The sequence below is a fragment of the Orbicella franksi genome, chromosome 14 (genome assembly GCF_964199315.1).
Source record: "Orbicella franksi chromosome 14, jaOrbFran1.1, whole genome shotgun sequence".
Classification (NCBI taxonomy): Eukaryota; Metazoa; Cnidaria; class Anthozoa; order Scleractinia; family Merulinidae; genus Orbicella; species Orbicella franksi.
Genome location: NC_138158.1, coordinates 18,326,531 through 18,344,556, shown reverse-complemented (window position 1 = coordinate 18,344,556; position 18,026 = coordinate 18,326,531).

The following is an 18,026-nucleotide window of genomic DNA, read 5'->3' as shown; positions in this document are numbered from 1 at the left end:
TCCAAATTTAAGTTCCTACAATATAAACAGTCAATACGCAAAGTTTGACACTTGAAAAATCTCAGTGCAGGTTCTATTTCAGTGGAATGACCTTAAAAAGGATATTAGCTTTCTTGGCTATGCCCAGCATTTGAAAACTGTGGTTAGAGGTCGAAAACTTGACAACCATTTGTTTCTCTTTGCTTTGCAGCCATTTAAAAGCTGTTATTGCAATGAGTCTGTGTTCAAATATTTTTTGTTTAAAAAGGCATACAAATCCCTAAAACCTATCTAGTAAACGGTGTCAGAATTTAGAACTTTACAAATTTAAAATCTCCTCTGTTAATAATTAAGGCAAGCTACTAAAACTCATTGAGTGTGCATGACAAATTTAAACACAAAAATGTACGTATTGCTAAACGATGGGCTTAAATTTACTCTTAAAGGTTTAGGAGCCTGGCTTGTGGATAGAGAAAACAAGAGAGTAATGTAAGAAAATATCAATTTCTTTTTATTTGTGATCACGCTGACCAATCATTTCTCGATTTTACAAAAATTAAGAGAAGATCAAGTTAACGTACCTTGATTTTCTCTTGCCAAAATTATATTCACTAGGAACTGCGGACCCGTCCACAGTACGCCGGAGAAATTTGAAAACGGCGTTGTACGTACTCTGAAAGCGCATCAAATGTATTCTGTCCACAGCGACTACGTCGGAGAAATTTAAAACGCAAAAATCACGTGCACCGGTCATTTTGAATTTGTGTTTGAGAAAAGCCCGGGCAGGGAAATCACATCTTTGACGTGACGTCATCGTTTTCAAAAAGCGCCGTTTTCCAAACGTTTTCCATGGACACTACAAAGCAAAACTCGCGTTTTCAAATTCCTTCGGTTTAAGGAGCGTTTTCGAAAAGCTCCGTTTTCGTGACGGATTATTGTGGACGGAAGGCTTAACCATAGAAATAAAGCTGCGTTTTCAAATATCTCCGACGTAGTGTGGACTGGGCCTGAATATCGTGTCTTTCCTTGGAAGTCCATGGTGTTTTGGACTTCGCATATATAGTAAAATGGTTCCATGTAAGGAAAGTCCCAGTGTCCCGATAATGATCATATATATATCAATCAGGTTAGAACTAATTATGGTAAATTCAATCTACATTTCTCTGGTCCTTCTATCTGGAACAATTTGGATGAAGAGATAAAAAGTTTATCTCTGCGTTTATTTAAACAAACCCTGACTAAGCAATTTCTAAGTTCTTGTGCGTAATGCTAGCGTAGTATATTTTCTTTAAGTTACTATCGCTCTTAATTGAACAATGCTCTGTGGGAAAACATTTCTTCGCTTCACAACCTGACACTGAAGCCGTTTGAAAGATTCTTTTCAGAGGCTTCTTGTTTAGTTTCTATCATGCCTTACAGGTAAGCTATTTAAAAGAACACATTATGTAATTATAATCCATCAAATATTTTCGATCGCACGCGATTGGTCTAGACACGTCACGTGACTGAATATGTCTCAACTAAAACTGGGGAATATCTCAGTGTTTTCAAAACTGTGCGCGTTTCGAATAATATTTGGAGGCTAATGATCACAATAGCCTCCATTTTTCAAATATCCGAGCATATTTTCGCGCCAAATAGAGGTGATACCGAAGTGGTGGAAAGTGCCTACCTTAACTTCAAACGTGTATAACATTTTTTTCAAGATTAGGACAAAAAAGGCTGTCATACGCCTGGGAGTAATTGGTCTTGTAAATTTTATTCCACTCGCGCTTGCTGGATATGAGGTGACTTTAGCCAACTCGGCGCTACGGATTCTAAAATGATCCTGGTTGTGTTGTGTATGTGGAAACCTTTAAGATCCACATTGATAACCCCCTAGTATAAATCTTTTTTCATGGCTGTGTTTCCTTTTAGTGGCAGAGGACCCCACGGCGAAGCCGTCCTTCAGCTGGCATTCGCTTGGAGAACATGTGCAGTTAAATGGGGTGAGCTTTCCAAACTGCCTAAAGCAGCTTTGGAATTAGAGATAAAGAAAGCTTTCCATATGCAGGAAGTGTTTCCAGGAGCAGTCTTACCAGAGCCCCTGGATATGGTGTCCAAATATTGGAAGAAAGTAGTTAGGTAAGAAAACACTTCCGCATGACATCACGGCGGCCATATTGGTATTTTGAAACATGGGCGTCTTCCTCCGTTCGTAAATGAGGGCTGTTTACCATTTACCCCAAAAACTCCGGTTAGAAAGAAAATGGTACGTAAGGCAATATTTGCTCGACGGATCAGAAACTGAGCGATAGAAATTTTACACAACGTTTCGATGTCGTCATGACATCATTATCAAGTGACAAGAAAATAACGGTTGAACAGTGATGAACGTATTGATGAACACAGGTTCTCAACGTATTGATGAACACAGGTTCTCCGCAATCGGAAAGCATTTAAAGAACGATCACGGCCTTTATAACATCGACGACCTTGCCAATAATTTTTCCGTCCTAAAGAAATGCAACGGAAAACTGGATTGTTTGATTTACGAAATGCTGCTTATTAGAAAGAAGAAACCTGGCCTTTACACGCAATCGGATTCCATCCGCGCGAAACTATTTGTTTAAACAAATATGTTAACGAACAATCACACCTCTCACCGCATATATAACACTGTTGAACCGTTATTTTCTTGTCACTTGATAATGATGTCATGACGACATCGAAACGTTGTGTAAAATTTCTATCGCTCATTTTTATTTTGAAATGTTTATCGAAATTTAATCTCATTCAGATCAGAAACTGATTTCCGAAATATACGGAAATTCATGAAAGGTAGTCCAAAATTTCCAACTGAAAATCCCCGAATAGAATATCTGCTTATCATTTGCAATTCTTCCCCAGTTGCATTAGTTAGATAGATAACTCTATTTCAACTTGGGTTGATGAGGCTGATTAGGCCTCTAGCAAGATTATGCTAATTTCGCAATCTTGGGGTTATGATCAGGTCGAACTCGTCCTGTACTCTCTCGGTAAATTTGGGTTTTATGAGGAAATGGTAAATGGCCAATCCGAACGGAACTTACCATAAGGGATGTTTGCTTACCATTTTCACAAACCGTTGACGAACCGGTTTCTCCGTGTAAATGGTAAACAACAGAGTTCTGTCCTTGAACAAAGTATTTCTCTTAGTTGGGAACGCCAACATGGCTGCCATGAAAACGCCCTATTGATACAACTGTTTCCCGAAAAGATTTGTCCTTGGTTAGTATATACCACAAGAGTGAATAATACTTTTCAGGTGTTCTGATTGGTTAACACGGAGGTGATTACCAAAGTGCTATTCTTCTCCAAGCAGCCGAAGAGAAATTTCCAACCATTTGTCCAACCATACTGAAACAGTTATTCACCTCAGTGTTGGTGAAAGTGGTGGATATTTAAGTAGTAAATATTTATCACTTTTCGGTGAATGATTGTTAATCATTTCCTGGGCATAGGGCTATTTCAAATTTTTGAGAAAGAACATTTGTTTCAATACTTACCTCGCTAGCTTCTGATCGAGGTATAAAAACATCAACATCAACATCATTTGTCCACAGCAACGCTACACATAAAACGCCTGAGAAAAAAAATGCTCATTATTATTAAAGGAGCTCGGACACGGTATTTTGAGTGATTTTAGTCATTTACAAAATTACCTTTAACTTGAAGGAAATCTGAAAATATTAGTTTACTAAGACAGAAAAACACCAGAGATAGTAATAAACCATAAAAGAACAAGGATGGAGAAGATTAACATGGATTACAAACGACAAACTTGAAAAATTTAGGCTTAACTTTTCAAGATACGCAAACCGTGACGTAGCTCCTTTGTTTACACAGGCAATCCTATACTTTAGTTGTTTGCCCCCTACCGTAATCACGTGTTTAATTTACACTGTAATACCAGAATGAGGCAAAATTGCAATGCTTCTATTGGTTAGTAGAATGAGCACCCATAACTACCCTTTGTATTTTGTCAGGTTTTATGTAGGGTCAACCCCCAAAATGGCCTACAAAAATATATAACAAAGAACTTGGCCAGGTTTCATAACCATTCCCCTCCATTAACTATGCCTGTACTCATTTTTACGCAATAATTTTTCTATTCAACAGGCACTCCAGAAAGGCGGGTTCCAGCGTAAGCCGTTATGATTTAATGAAATGGGCAAAACGTCCATAGTCCGGTGAAGACGTTTTTATAGTGGGTGAAGCATATTCAGTCTTAACTGGATGAAATGAAGGAGCCTTCCAGTCCGCTTACAACGCCCTAAAGGAAGGCTGGAAAATTACACAACCCGATGCTTATTAGCTAGAACAGAGAACGATCAACCACTGTAAACGGTTCCTCGTGTAGAGGTAATGAAATGGGGACAATAGGTCATTTCCTATCAGTAGCCCTTTGTCTGGGTTTCTCCCCGACCCCTCATCACCAAAAACCTCTTGCGGACTCCCTAAGGTCAACTCGTAAATTTGAATTGACAAAGCAATTTCCAAACTTGAAGTGTAAAGTTATCTACCCGTAGATAATAACTATCACTTATTGAATGTTATCGAATAATTTACGATCTAAGTCATCTCAAGTTTAACGACTTTTTCGAACTTACGAAACTCGAGCCAACCAGAGCAAATCATTCTATAAGCTTTATCTTAAAGGGAGTCTTGGCTAAAAACAGTTTTGTTGCAGATCACAAGTTGATGTTTGTGTTGAACTGTTTGAGCGATATGAAGTCGGTATAGTAATTCTTTGCCTGTTTTGAATGCTGGGCGTTTCACTTCTGCTATTTTAGGATTTCAAATTTCCTACGCGCTGCCACGTTTATTTTTGCAAAGCTTGTTGGGAAATTATGACGTTGTTGCGCGGCCAGACGTTTTTAGAAATTGGTATTGCGTGAATCTAGAGATATAAAAGAGCTTCTAATCGTTTACTACTCATATTCCGAATGAATATATACAGTTTCAATGAGAAATCTGGGAGGAAGGGGTCTTTTGGTCCACGGTCCACGCGTGACACACACGGGTGGAGAAGGCAGGGCTGAAACTTGCCCCTGGTTGAGATTTAGAAGATTTTCAGACCGAAAACGAGACTGTGCCGCATCGCTAATTGCAAGAGGATGCAAAGAGACAGAGAAATAATATGAGGAGAGTTGACAACCCACGTACTGTCTAAATCAAGTAGGCTGCACGCGTGAAACACGCGCGTGGATATTCCGGAAAAGAGCTAAGTTCCTATTAAGGAATTATAGTATCCAGCTGAGGACAAAATATTAAAAAAAACATAAATTCTTAAAATCAATTAAACTGCAAAAATTAAAACAAACTTAACTGAATAAAACTGGCTTTTTATGTACAATATCAAACAAAGTTCCCTAAGAACCCTCATAAAATCAAAATCAATTTCCTCGAAAATGCTCGTGTTCGTTCCGTTTCAGAATTTAAAGAGTATTTTATCCTTGTAAATAGTATTTGTATTAAAAAGCGGACATCGTGGACAATAATATATTAATTTTGAGCTGTATTCCTCGTTTTCAATAAAATAATTCCACTAAAACACAACTCTTCTTGTGTTAAACCCGGACGAAGACGCAGATTCTTATCCCGAAAGTGGTCCAAGAAGGGGCGGGGGGTGGTAGAAAAGATATATTCTACGGTCATGACGTTATCATGTCCACCATCTTGGATATGCCATTTTGAATTTTACGAATTTCTTAGAAGGTCAGAAAATAGTGTGAATTGATGGAAAGTTAGCCAAAATAATACCTAAGTGTCAAAAAGGGTAAAAAAAAGACGAATTGTGGGCTATATATCAATATGCAGGAGCTATGGCAATGTTTTATGACATGCAGAGTCATGAGACTCATTAAAAAATCTCCACGAGGGATGAATGGACAGCTTTTGAAAGTTTCAGTATCACAGAATACATCTTCTTTTCAAATGGGGTAGCATCCACCATGCCCCCTTCTTGTGCATCTTAGGTTATTAACTAAGGGGGATTCTTTCGGAACATGCCAAATGTGGAAGGAGCAACATTTTCAGCAAAAATAAGATGGTTTATAATAAACCCTACCACGATGTAGTCTGGAGAAAGTATCGGCTTTCCACTGGTATCCTTGGCAAACGGGCAGCCACCCTTAGACTGGAAAAAAGAGCAAGTAGACCCGACAATAGCCTCTTTCTTCTTGGCAGGCAGAACAGTTTCTCTGAGAAACTCCAAGTAAGCGGCATCACCTTTGCACTGGTCTCACATCTGACCAAGCTTGTCTTCAAACTCTCCAACAGTTTGCACTCTTTAAATGGACAGCTCTTCTCAAAGGCAGGGCACTTGCCGACCGCGCCTTTATGTTCCTCCGGCAGCTCGGCAAATGGGCAAACATTGTCGGCGAAAACGGGACATTCACGCTTTATTTCAGCAAGAGTCACTGAAGCTGGGTACTAAACAGAACAAAGCAAGTCTCAATCACTTTCAAACACTTTTAAAGAAACTATGGCGAAAATTCTGCTACATTTTTGCCTCCCCCACCCTCTCAAAAAAAAAGAAAAAAATTAAAACTAGTTACTTTTACTAATGAACGAAATAAACCTAGAATTCAAAGATGGAGACCTTGAGTACAGAAAGCAAATTGAATTCAGTCGTTAGCGACACTATCAGGAGTTGCCCATGTGCTAACTTTCGATCTCGAGTCTGAAAACGTCTGGCGAACAATTTCAATCTCCTGTGCGAACTTCAAGATGGCGTCGAGAAGTGGAGACGACGCAGTGAATGTATTTAGTTGGCTAGCCGGAGCTAATTAGTGCATTTTGACCACCAAATCATAACGTTTTGAAGAATTTACGTTTACTTAGCTTGTTCTGATGTATTGAACGTAGAATACAGTGCAGATATGCACAGTATGACGTGACGTGTGAAATAGGTGCGCAGTCAGGATGCTCACAAGTGATTATTAGAACAATTGAAATAGAATGTACATTGGAAAATTCACGGTTCAAGTAAGTTATCTGCGCTAGGCCTAGCTACAATAACCCCCGGAAAATCGCCCAAAAATCTATCTGGATAATCTTCAAAACAGTTCTAAAAATCTCCAAAAAAAGTTTTAAAAATCTCCAAAAAAGTTCTTAAATTCTCAAAATGTTATTGAAAAATATCAAAAATTTTTCATAAAATCTCGACAGTGCGTCTAAAAATCCAATCCCATCAATGGTTCAAATAAACTAAAGGTTAATTGAATAGTGAAACCGCTGTGCATGAAACCATGACTGAAGCCTCTTGCCACTCTTATATATCCAATATAGCTTTACAAGCGAATTGAAGTGGCGGGTCCAGACCTTTAGCCAAGGGTTGCTTGCCCTGCCGGCTTTTCTTCCTTCTGCGATTATTTTTTACCCAAAATAAAGGGGGACACATTTTACAGACTTTTTTGGCTCTAAACACCCTAAAAATCTTTGAACTTGTTTCATTCTTGTAAAATCTCCAGACTATCTTAAAATCTTTTCAGCGTCTAAAAATCTCAAAAAAATCCGGATTTTTGTAGCTAGGCCTAATCTGCACTTCTCAAACTGATCAATATTTCATCAAGTTCAAACAGAGGAAATCATGACTGTGACAGTGTTTGGATATCTGATCTTAATTAGCAAAGATTTTTACGATTTTATTTCTCCGTTTCTCCTTAGGTTTAGTTCCGATTGAAAGGATATTTCGAACACTGATGACGGGACGCACGGGGCTTCTACTGTAAGTACCGCAGAGAAATGGTGGGAAATTTTGCTAGCATTCCTTACATATTCTTATTAGGGTTCTTCGTCTTGCGGCCAGGGAAGGCGTTATAATCTGTTTCAGTGACATGTCGATGACATTAAATAAAAAATAAACCAGAAAGGGCCGATGCAGTATGAGACAAGCTGTAAAATGAAGTCACGATATTAATAGTGCTTTAAAAGTAAATAGTGCGTCCGAGTCATTCCCGATGCTTTCAAATGATGACGGACTCCGCCGACGCCAATAATCTGGAACAAAACAAGGTCATTATATATCGGACCACGTCTAAACATACGTGAAGAAAGACTTGGGCAGGAAAGAAACGCGAGCGGACAAAACCGGGGAATGCCAATAAATCAAGTAATCCCGCAATGATGAACGAATTACACAACATGAACCTTCCTCTGCTTCTCCCCCTGAACCAAGTTCAGATCTACGAACTGAACTTAAAGATACCAAAGTGCCTACGAATCGATGTTGAGCGTGGCGAACAGAAGTAAATGTCTTGTTTATCCACTGAAAGCCATCACAATAAACTCTGAGCTTACATCGAGATGTTTGTCGGTGCGTAAAGGAGCGTTTGATAAATCAATCTAAAACAGATCTTAGGGAATAAAAACTCAGATGACCTAGAATACTTGTCTGAGTATGTCGTTGGCAGTGGGAGCCACGTGCAGTATTATCATGCTCGGCAATTGAAGTTACTGTGTAGAAAATATCGCAAAATTACATAGCCGAGGGCAAAAAAAAAAGCGCGAGGAAAAACTTAGTACATGAAGCTAGATTGTCAGTCCTTTAGGTGACCATGAACGGCTACCAATGGCTTGGCCAATCTCTTGGCCAATGGCTCGTACACGCAACGAATCGTAAAAGTCCGTAAGTAACGACCTCCGAAAGAAGTAAGCCTAACCCCCCATCCCCTCAAAATAGAGGAACTAAGGTTCAAAAGTATAATTATTTTTCCAATCAACAACCTGAATAACGTACGATAAACTAATGAAATTTAACTGGGGAAGGTATAGCTTATTCCGGGAGACGTCATGAAGCGCCCTGGTAAAACAAACCCCGCAAAATTTTCATCAAGTAACAAGAAGGTACTAACAGGACCTTTTCCTCAAATTGAAATTACTAAAATTGACAACTTTGCATCATTTTTAACAGGAACGCATAAAAAAAACGTTTAATCATATTGAAATTAAAAACTCGACCAGAGCAGTAAAATGATTATAAAGCAGACCAACGTAGCAGTGCATTATAAACAGTAACTGAATAGTTTAAGGTATCTTACATCACGGTCTATCTATAAAGTGCCCACCCATGTGCCAGCAACATAAATTTGAACTGGAACGAAGAATTTCTAAATGATTTATAAGAACTCAGTGTTTATACGAATTACACCCACAGCCTTAGAGGAATACATCCCTGTTCTCATAGAATTAAAGGGAAAAAAAAACCGGAACGAGACACTTACAGTAGAAGTCATTTGCGTCCCCTCATGGGATGAGAGATTCTCGCCCATATCAACTTTCTTTTCTGTCGTAACTTAATCGCGTGTTTAGACATGCGTCGCACTCGCGTTTTAGATGCAGGGATCCCAACCAATGCTTACCTAACTTTTTAAAGATGCTACTTTTAGCCCTCCCCCAAATCTACACACGTGTATTTCACTTGTCAAAGTCTATCGATTTGGATTGTGCGTCTGAGAGAGATTCTTGCCCATATCAACTTTCTATTCTCTCGTAGGTTCTCGCGCGTTTAGAGATGCGTCACACTCGCGGTTTAGATGCAGGGATCCCAACCAATGCTTACCTAACTTCTTTAAGATGCTACTTTTAGCCCTCACCCAAATCTGCACACGTGTACTTCACTTGTGGAAAACTATCGATTTGCACAATGTTCGGCTTGGAGATTCTCGCCCATATTAACCTTCTTTCCTCTCGTAAGTTCTCGCGCGTTTAGAGATACGCCACAATCGCGTTTTAGGTGCCTGGTTCCCAACCAATGCTTACCTAACTCTTTAAAGATGCTACTTTTAGCCCTCTCTCAAATCCACACACGTGTATTTCACTTGTGGAAAACTATCAATTAGCACAGTGTTTGGGTTGGAGATTCTCGCCAATATTAACTTTGTTTTTTCTCGTAAGTTCTCGCCCGTTTAGAGATGCGCCACACTCGCATTTTAGGTGAAGGGATCCCAACCAATGCTTACCTAACTTTTTAAAGATTTAGCGCTCCCCCAAATCTACACACGTGTTTTTCACTTGTCAAAGCCTATCGATTTGGATTGTGCTTGGGTAAGAGATTCTCGTCCCTATCAACTTTCTTTTCCCTCGTTAGTTCTCGCGCGTTTAGAAATGCGCCACACTCACGTTTTAGGTGCAGGGATACCAACCAATGCTTACCTAACTTTTTAAAGATGCTACTTTTATCCATCCCCCAAATCTGCACACGTGTATTTCACTTGTGGAAAACTATCGATTTCCACAGTGTTTGGGTTGAAGATTCTCGCCCATATCAACTTTCTCTTCTCTTGTAAGTTCTCGTGCGTTTAGAGATGCGCCACACTCGCGTTTTAGGTGCAGGGATCCCAACCAATGCTTACTTACCGTTTTAATGATGTTACCTTTAGCCCTCCCCCAAATCTACACACGTGTATTTCACTAGTGGAAAACTATTGATTAGCACTGTGTTTAGGTTGGAGTTTCTCGCCAATATCAACTTTCTTTTCTCTCGTAAGTTCTTGCGCGTTTAGCGATGCGCCACCCATGCGTTTTAGGTGCGGGGATCCCAACCAATGCTTACTGAAGATGCTACTTTTAGCCCTCCCTCAAATCAACCTACGTGTTTATCACTTTTGAAAGTTTATCGATTTGTATAGTGCTTGGGTGAGAAATTCTCGCCCCTATCAACTTTCTTTTCTCTTGTAAGTTCTCGCGCGTTTAGAAATGCGCCACACTCACGTTTTAGGTGCAGGGATACCAACCAATACTTACCTAACTTTTTAAAGATGCTACTTTTAGCCATCCCCCAACTCTGCACACGTGTGTTTAACTTGTGGAAAACAATCAATTTGCACAGTGTTTAGGTTGGGGATTCTCGCCGATATCAACTTTCTTTTCTCTCGAAAAATCTCGCGCGTTTAGAGATGCGCAACACTTGAATTTTACTTACGGGATCTTAACCAATGCTTACTTAACATTCTAAAGATGCTACTTTTAGCCCTCCCCCAAATCTACACACACGTATTTCACTTGTGGAAGTCTTTCGATTTGGACAGTGCTTGAGCAAGAAATTCTCGCTAATATTAACTTTCTTTTGTCTCGTAAGTTCTCGTGCGTTTAGAGATGCGCCACAGTCGCGTTTTAGGTGCGGGAATCCAACCAATCCTTGCCTAACTTTTTAAAGATGCTACGTTTAGCCCTCCGCCAAATGTACACACGTGTGTTTCACTTGTCAAAGTCTATCATTTTGGACACTGCTTGGGTGAGAGATTTCAACTTTCTTTTCTCTTGTAAGTTCGCGCGCGTCTAGATATGCGCCACACTTGCGTTTTAGGTACACGGATCCAACCCAATGCTTACTTTACTTTTTAAAGATGCTACTTTTACCCTTCCCCCAAATCTGCACAAGTGTATTTCACTTGTAGAAAACTATCGATTAGCATAGTGTTTGGGTAAGAGACTCTCCCCAATATCAACTTTCTTTCCTCTCTCAAGTTCTCGCGCGTTTAAAGATGCGCCACTCTCGCGTTTTAGATGCAGGGATCCCAACCAATGCTGACCTAACTTTTTAAAGATGCTACTTTTAGCCATCCCTCAAATCTACACACGTGTACTTCACTTGTCAAAGTCTATCGACTTGGATAGTGTTTGGGTAAGAGATTCTCGCCCTTATCAACTTTCTCTTCTCTCGTAAGTTCTCGCGCGTTTAGAGATGCGCCACATTCGCGTTTTAGATGCAGGGTACCAACCAATGCTTACAACTTCTTAAAGATGTTACTTATAGCCCTCCCTCAAATCTACACACGTGTATTTCACTAGTGGAAAACTATCGATTAGCACAATGTTTGGGTAAGAGATTCTCGCCAATATCACCTTTCTTTTCTCTCGTAAGTCCTCGCGCTTTTAGAGATGCGCCAAACTCGCGTTTTAGATGCAGGGATCCCAACCAATCCTTAACTTTTTAATGATGCTACTCTCAGCCCTCCGCCAAATCTACACACGTGTATTTCACTTGTCAAAGTCTATCGATTTGCATAGTGCTTGGGTGAGAGATTCTCGCCCATATTAACTTTCTTTTTTCTTGTAAGTTCTTCCACGATTAGAGATGCGCCAGACTTGCCTTTGAGGTGCATGGATCCCAACCAATGCTTACCTAACTTTTTAAAGATGCTATTTTTAGCTCTCACCCCAATCTACACACGTTTATTTCACTTGTGGAAAAATATCGATTAGCACAGTGTTTGGGTTAGAGATTCTCGCCCCTATCAGCTTTTTTTCTCTCGTAAATTCTCGCGCGTTTAGAAATGCGCCACCCTCGCGTTTTAGGTTAAGGGATCCCAACCAATGCTTAACTAACTTTTTAAAGATGCTACCTTTAGCCACCCCCCAAGTCTACACGCGTGTATTTCACTAGTGGAAAACTATTGATTAGGACAGTGTTTGGGTTGGAGATTCTCGCCAATGTCAACTTTCTTTTCTCTCGTAAGTTCTGGTGCGTTTAGCGATGCGCCACCCTATCGTTTTAGGTGCGGGGATCCCAACCAATGCTTACTAATTTTTTAGAGGTGCTACTTTTAGCCCTCCCCCAAATCTACACATGTGTAATTTACTTGTGAAAGTCTATCGATTTGGATATTGCTTAGGTAAGAAATTCCCACCCCTATCAACTTTCTTTTCTCTCGTAAGTTCTTGCGCGTTTAGAGACGCGCCACACTCGCGTTTTAGGTGCAGGGCCCCCAGCCAATGCTTACCTAAATTTTTAAAGATCCTACTTTTAGCCCACCCCCAATTTTGCACAGGTGTATTTAACATGTGGAAAACTATTGATTTGCACAGTGATTTGGTTGGAGATTCTCGCTCATATCAACTTTTTTTTCTCTCGTTAGTTGTCGCACGTTTAGACATGCGCCACACTCGCGTTTCAGATGCAGGGATCCTAACCAATGATTAACTAACTTTTTAAAGATGCTAGTTTTAGCCCTCCCCCAAATCTACCCACATGTATTTCACTTGTAAAAGTTTATCGATTTGGATAGTGCTTGGGTGAGAGATTCTCGCCCCTATAAGCTTTCTTTTCTTTCGTAAGTTGTTGCGCGTTTAGAGATGCGCCACACTTAGGTTTTAGATGCATGGATCCCAACTAATGCTTACTTAACTTTTTAAAGATGCTACTTTTAGCCATCCCCCAAATCTACACACGTGTATTTCACTAGTCAAAGTCTACCAATTTAGATAGTGCTTTGTTAAGAAACTTTTGCCCCTATCAACTTTCTTTTCTCTTGTAAGTTCTCGTGCGTGTACAGATGCGTCACACTCGCGTTTTAGATGCAGGGATCCCAACCAATGCTTACCTAACTTTTTAAAGAAGCTACTTTTAGCACTCCCCCAAATCTAACACGTGTATTTTACTAGTGGAAAGCAATTGATTAGCACAGTGTTTGGATGAGGGATTCTTGCCCCTATTAAGGTTCTTTTCTCTCTTAAGTTTTCGCGCGTTTACAGATACACCACACTCGCGTTTTAGATGCAGGAATCTCAACCAATGCTTACCTAACTAATAACAGATGCTACTTTTAGCCCTCCCCCAAATCTACACGCTTGTATTTCATCAGTGGAAGACTATCGATTAGCATAGTGTTTGGGTTAGAGATTCTCCCCAATATTAACTTTCTTTTCTCTCGTAAGTTCTCGCGCGTTTGGACATGCGCCACACTAGCGTTTTAGGTGCAGGGATTCTAATTAATGCTTACCTTACTTTTTAAAGATTCTACTTTTAGTCCTCCGCCAAATCTACACACGTGTATTTCCCTAGTGGAAAACTATCGATTACCACAGTGTTTGGTTTGAAGATTCTCGCCAATATCAACTTTCTTTTCCTTCGTGAGTTTTCGCGCGTTTAGAGATGCGCCACACTCGCGTTTTAGAAGCAGGGACCCCAACCAGTGCTTATGTAATTTTTTTAAGGTGCTCTTTTTAGCCCTCCGCAAAATCTACACACGCGTATTTTATTTGTCAAAGTCTATCTATTTGGATAGTGCTTGGGTAAGGGATTCTCGCCCATATTAACTTTCCTTTTTCTTGTAAGTTGTCGCGCGTTTAGAGATGCGCTACACCTGCGTTTTAGGTGAAGGGATCCCAACCAATGCTAACTACTTTTTCAAAAATGCTACCTTTAGCCCTCCACCCAATCTACACACGTGTATTTTACTAGTGGAAAACTATTGATTAGCACAGTGTTTGGGTTGGAGATTCTCGCCAATATCAACTTTCTTTTCTCTCGTAAGTTCTCGCGCGTTTAGCGATGCGCCACCTTTGCGTTTTAGGTGCGGGGATCCCAACCAATTTTTACCAACTTTTTAAAGATACTACTTCTAGACCTCCCTTAAATCTACACTTGTGTATTTAACTTGTAAAAGTCTATCGATTTGGATACTGCTTAGATGAGAAATTCATGCCCCTATCAACTTTCTTTTCTCTTGTAAGTTCTCGCACGTTTAGAGATGCGCCAAACTCGCACTTTAGGTGCAGGGTCCCCAACCAATGCTTACCTAACTTTTTAAAGATGCTACCTTTAGCCCTCTCCCAAAAGTGCACACTTGTATTTAACATGTGGAAAACAATCGATTTGCACAGTGTGTAGGTTGGAGATTCTCGCCGATATCAACTTTCTTTTCTCTGATAAGCTCTCGCGCGTTTAGAGATGCGCCACACGTTTTATTTACGGGGATCTTGACCAATGCTTACTTAACTTTTTAAAGATGCTACTTTTAGCCCTCCCCCAAATTTACACACTTGCATTTCACTTGTGGAAGTCTTTCGATTTGGACAGTGCTTGAGCGAGAGATTCTTGCCCAAATTAACTTTCTTTTCTTTTGTAAGTTCTCGCGCGTTTAGAGATTCGCCACACTCGCGTTTTAGATGCAGGGATACCAACCAATGCTTACCTAACTTTTTAAAGATGCTACTTTTAGTTCACCGCCAAATCAACACACGTATATTTCACTTGTCAAAGTCTATCGATTTGGATAGTGCTTGGGTGAGAGATTCTCGCCCATATCAAATTTCGTTTCTCTGGTAAGTTTTCCCGCGTTTAGACATGCCCCACACTCGCGTTTCATGTGCACTGATCCCAACCAATGCTTACCTAACGTTTTAAAGATGCCACTTTTAGCCCTCCTTCAAATCTCCACACGTGTATTTCACTTGTGGAAGTGTATCGATTTGGACAGTGCTTAGGTGAGAGATTCTCGCCTCTGTCATCTTTCTTTTCTCTTGTAAGTTCTTGCGCGTTTAGAGATGCGCCACACTCGCGTTTTAGGTGCGGGAATCCCAACCAATGCTTAACTAACCTTTTAAAGATGCTACTTTTAGCCCTGCCCCAAATCTACACACGTGCATTTCACTAGTGGAAGTCGTTCGATTTGGAGAGTGCTTGAGTGAGAGATTCTCGCCCATAATAACTTTCTTTTTTCTTATAAGTTCTTGCGCGGTTAGAGATGCACCACACTTGCGTTTTAGGTACGGGCATCCCAACCAATGCTTACCTAACCTTTTAAAGACGCTACTTTTAGCCCTCCTCCAAATCTACACATGTGTATTTTACTTGTGAAAGTCTGTCGCTTTGGACAATGCTGGGAAGATTGTCGCCGATTTATATCTTTTTTTCACTCGCGTGTTTTCTCGAATTGCTTTAGAGTCGCTGGGACTCGGATCGGAATTATCGGCCAAGTTCCTGGAAATCGACCTTAAGTTGGTCAAAATCACGCTTCGCGTAGTCCGGTCCCGGCGACTTTCTAGTCAGTAAGTGGTTATATTTCGGCCAGGATGCTCATAAACAAGCGTTCAAAAATTTTTCCTTTTTACATTTCACTGAAAATCGAAGTCTTCTCGAATTAGTTTAGAGTCCCTGGGACTGGGAAATATTGCCCAAGTTTCTGGTAATCGACCCAGAGTTGGTCAAAATCACGCTTCGCGTAGCCTGGTCTCGACGACTTTCTAGTTACTAAGTGGCTATATTTCGGCCAGACTGCTGATAACCAAGTGTTCAAAATTTTTTCCTTTGTCCATTTCACTAAAAATCAAAGTCTTCTCGAATTAGTTAGAGTCCTTGGAACTCCGAAATATCGCCCAAGTTCCTGGAAATCGACCCAAAAATGGATAAAATCACGCTGCGCGTAGCCCAGTCTCGGCGACTTTCTAGTCATTAAGTAACTATATTTCGGTCAGACTGCCCATAACCGAGCGTTTAAAAATTTTACTTCTGTCTAATTCACTGAAAAGCAAAGTCTTTTCAAATTAGTTTAGAGTCTCTGGGACTCGGAAATATCGCCCAATTTCTTGGAATTCAACCCAAAGTTGGTCAAAATCACGCTGCGCGTAGCCCGATCTCGGCGACTTTCTAGTCACTAAGTGGCTATATTTCGGCCAGACTGCTCATATTCAAGCGTTCAAAAAATTTTTCTTTGTCCATTTCACTAAAAATAAAAGTCTACTTGAATTAATTTAGAATCCCTGGGACTCGGAAATATTGCCCAAGTTCCTGGAAATCGATCCAAAGTTGGTCAAAATCACGCTGCGCGTAGCCCGGTCTCGGCGACTTTCTAGTTAGTAAGTGGCTATATTTCGGCCAGACAGCTCATAACCAAGCGTTCAAAAATTTTTCCTCTGTCCATTTCACTGGAAACCAAAGTCTTCTCAAATTAGTTTAGTGTCCCTGGGACTCCGAAATATCGCCCGAATTCCTCAAAATCGACCCAAAGTTGGTTAAAATCACGCTGCGCGTAGCCCGGTCTCGGCGACTTTCTAGTCACTAAGTAGCTATATTTCGGCCAGACTGCTCATAACCAAACGTTCAACAATTTTACCTTTGTCCAAATCACTGAAAAGCAAAGTCTTCTCGAATTAGTTTAGAGTCCCTGGGACTCGGAAATATCGCCCAAGTTCCTGGAAATTGACCGAAAGTTGGTCAAATCATGCTGCGCGTGGACGGGTATCGTCGACTTCGAGCACTGTCCAAATCGATAGACTTCCACAAGTGAAATACACGTGTGTAGATATAAGGGAGGGCTAAAAGTAGCATCTTTAAAAAGTTAGGTGAGCATTGGTTGGGATCCCCGCACCTAAAACGCGAGTGTGGTGCCTCTCCAAACGCGCGAGAACTTGCGAGAGAAAAGAAAGTTGATATGGGCGAGAATCCCTCACCCCATAAGGGGACGCAAATGACTTCTACTGTAAGTATCTCTTTCCGGTGTTTTTTTTTTTTTTTTTTTTTTTTTTAATTCTATGGGAACAGGGCTGTATTCCTTTAAGGCACCGGATGTAATTCGTATAAACACTGAGTTCTTATAACTCGTTTAGAAATTCTTCGTTCCAGTTCAAATTTATGTTGCTGGCACATGGGTGGGCACTTTGTATGTAGACCGTGATGTAAGAAACGTTAAACTATTTTTACTGTTCATGACGCAGTGCTACGTTAATCTGCTTTATAATTATTTAACTGCTCTGGTCGATTTTTTAATTTCAATACGATTAAACGTTTTTTTTTTGTTTTTTTTTTGTATGTGTTCCTGTTAAAAATGATGCAAAGTTGTCAATTTTAGTAATTTCAATTTTAAGTAAAGGTCCTGTTGGTACCTTCTTGTTACTTGATGAAAATTTTGCGGGGTTTGTTTTACCAGGACGCTTCATAACGCCTCCTGGAATAAGCTATACCTTCCCTAGTTGAATTTCATCAGTTTATCGTACGTTATTCAGGTTATTGATTGGAGAAACAATTATACTTTTGAACCTTAGTTCCTCTATTTTCAGGAGATTGGGGGATGGGCTCACTTCTTTCGGAGGTCGTTACTTACGGACTTCTACGATTCGTTGCGTGTACGAGCCATTGGCCAAGCCATTGGCCAAGCCATTGGTAGCCGTGCAAGGTAACCCAAAGCACTGATAATCTTAGTTCCATGTACTAAGTTTCTCCTCGCGCTTTTTTTTTTTTTTTTTTTTTTTGCCTTCGGCTGTGTAATTGTGCGATATTTTCTACACAATAACTTCAATTG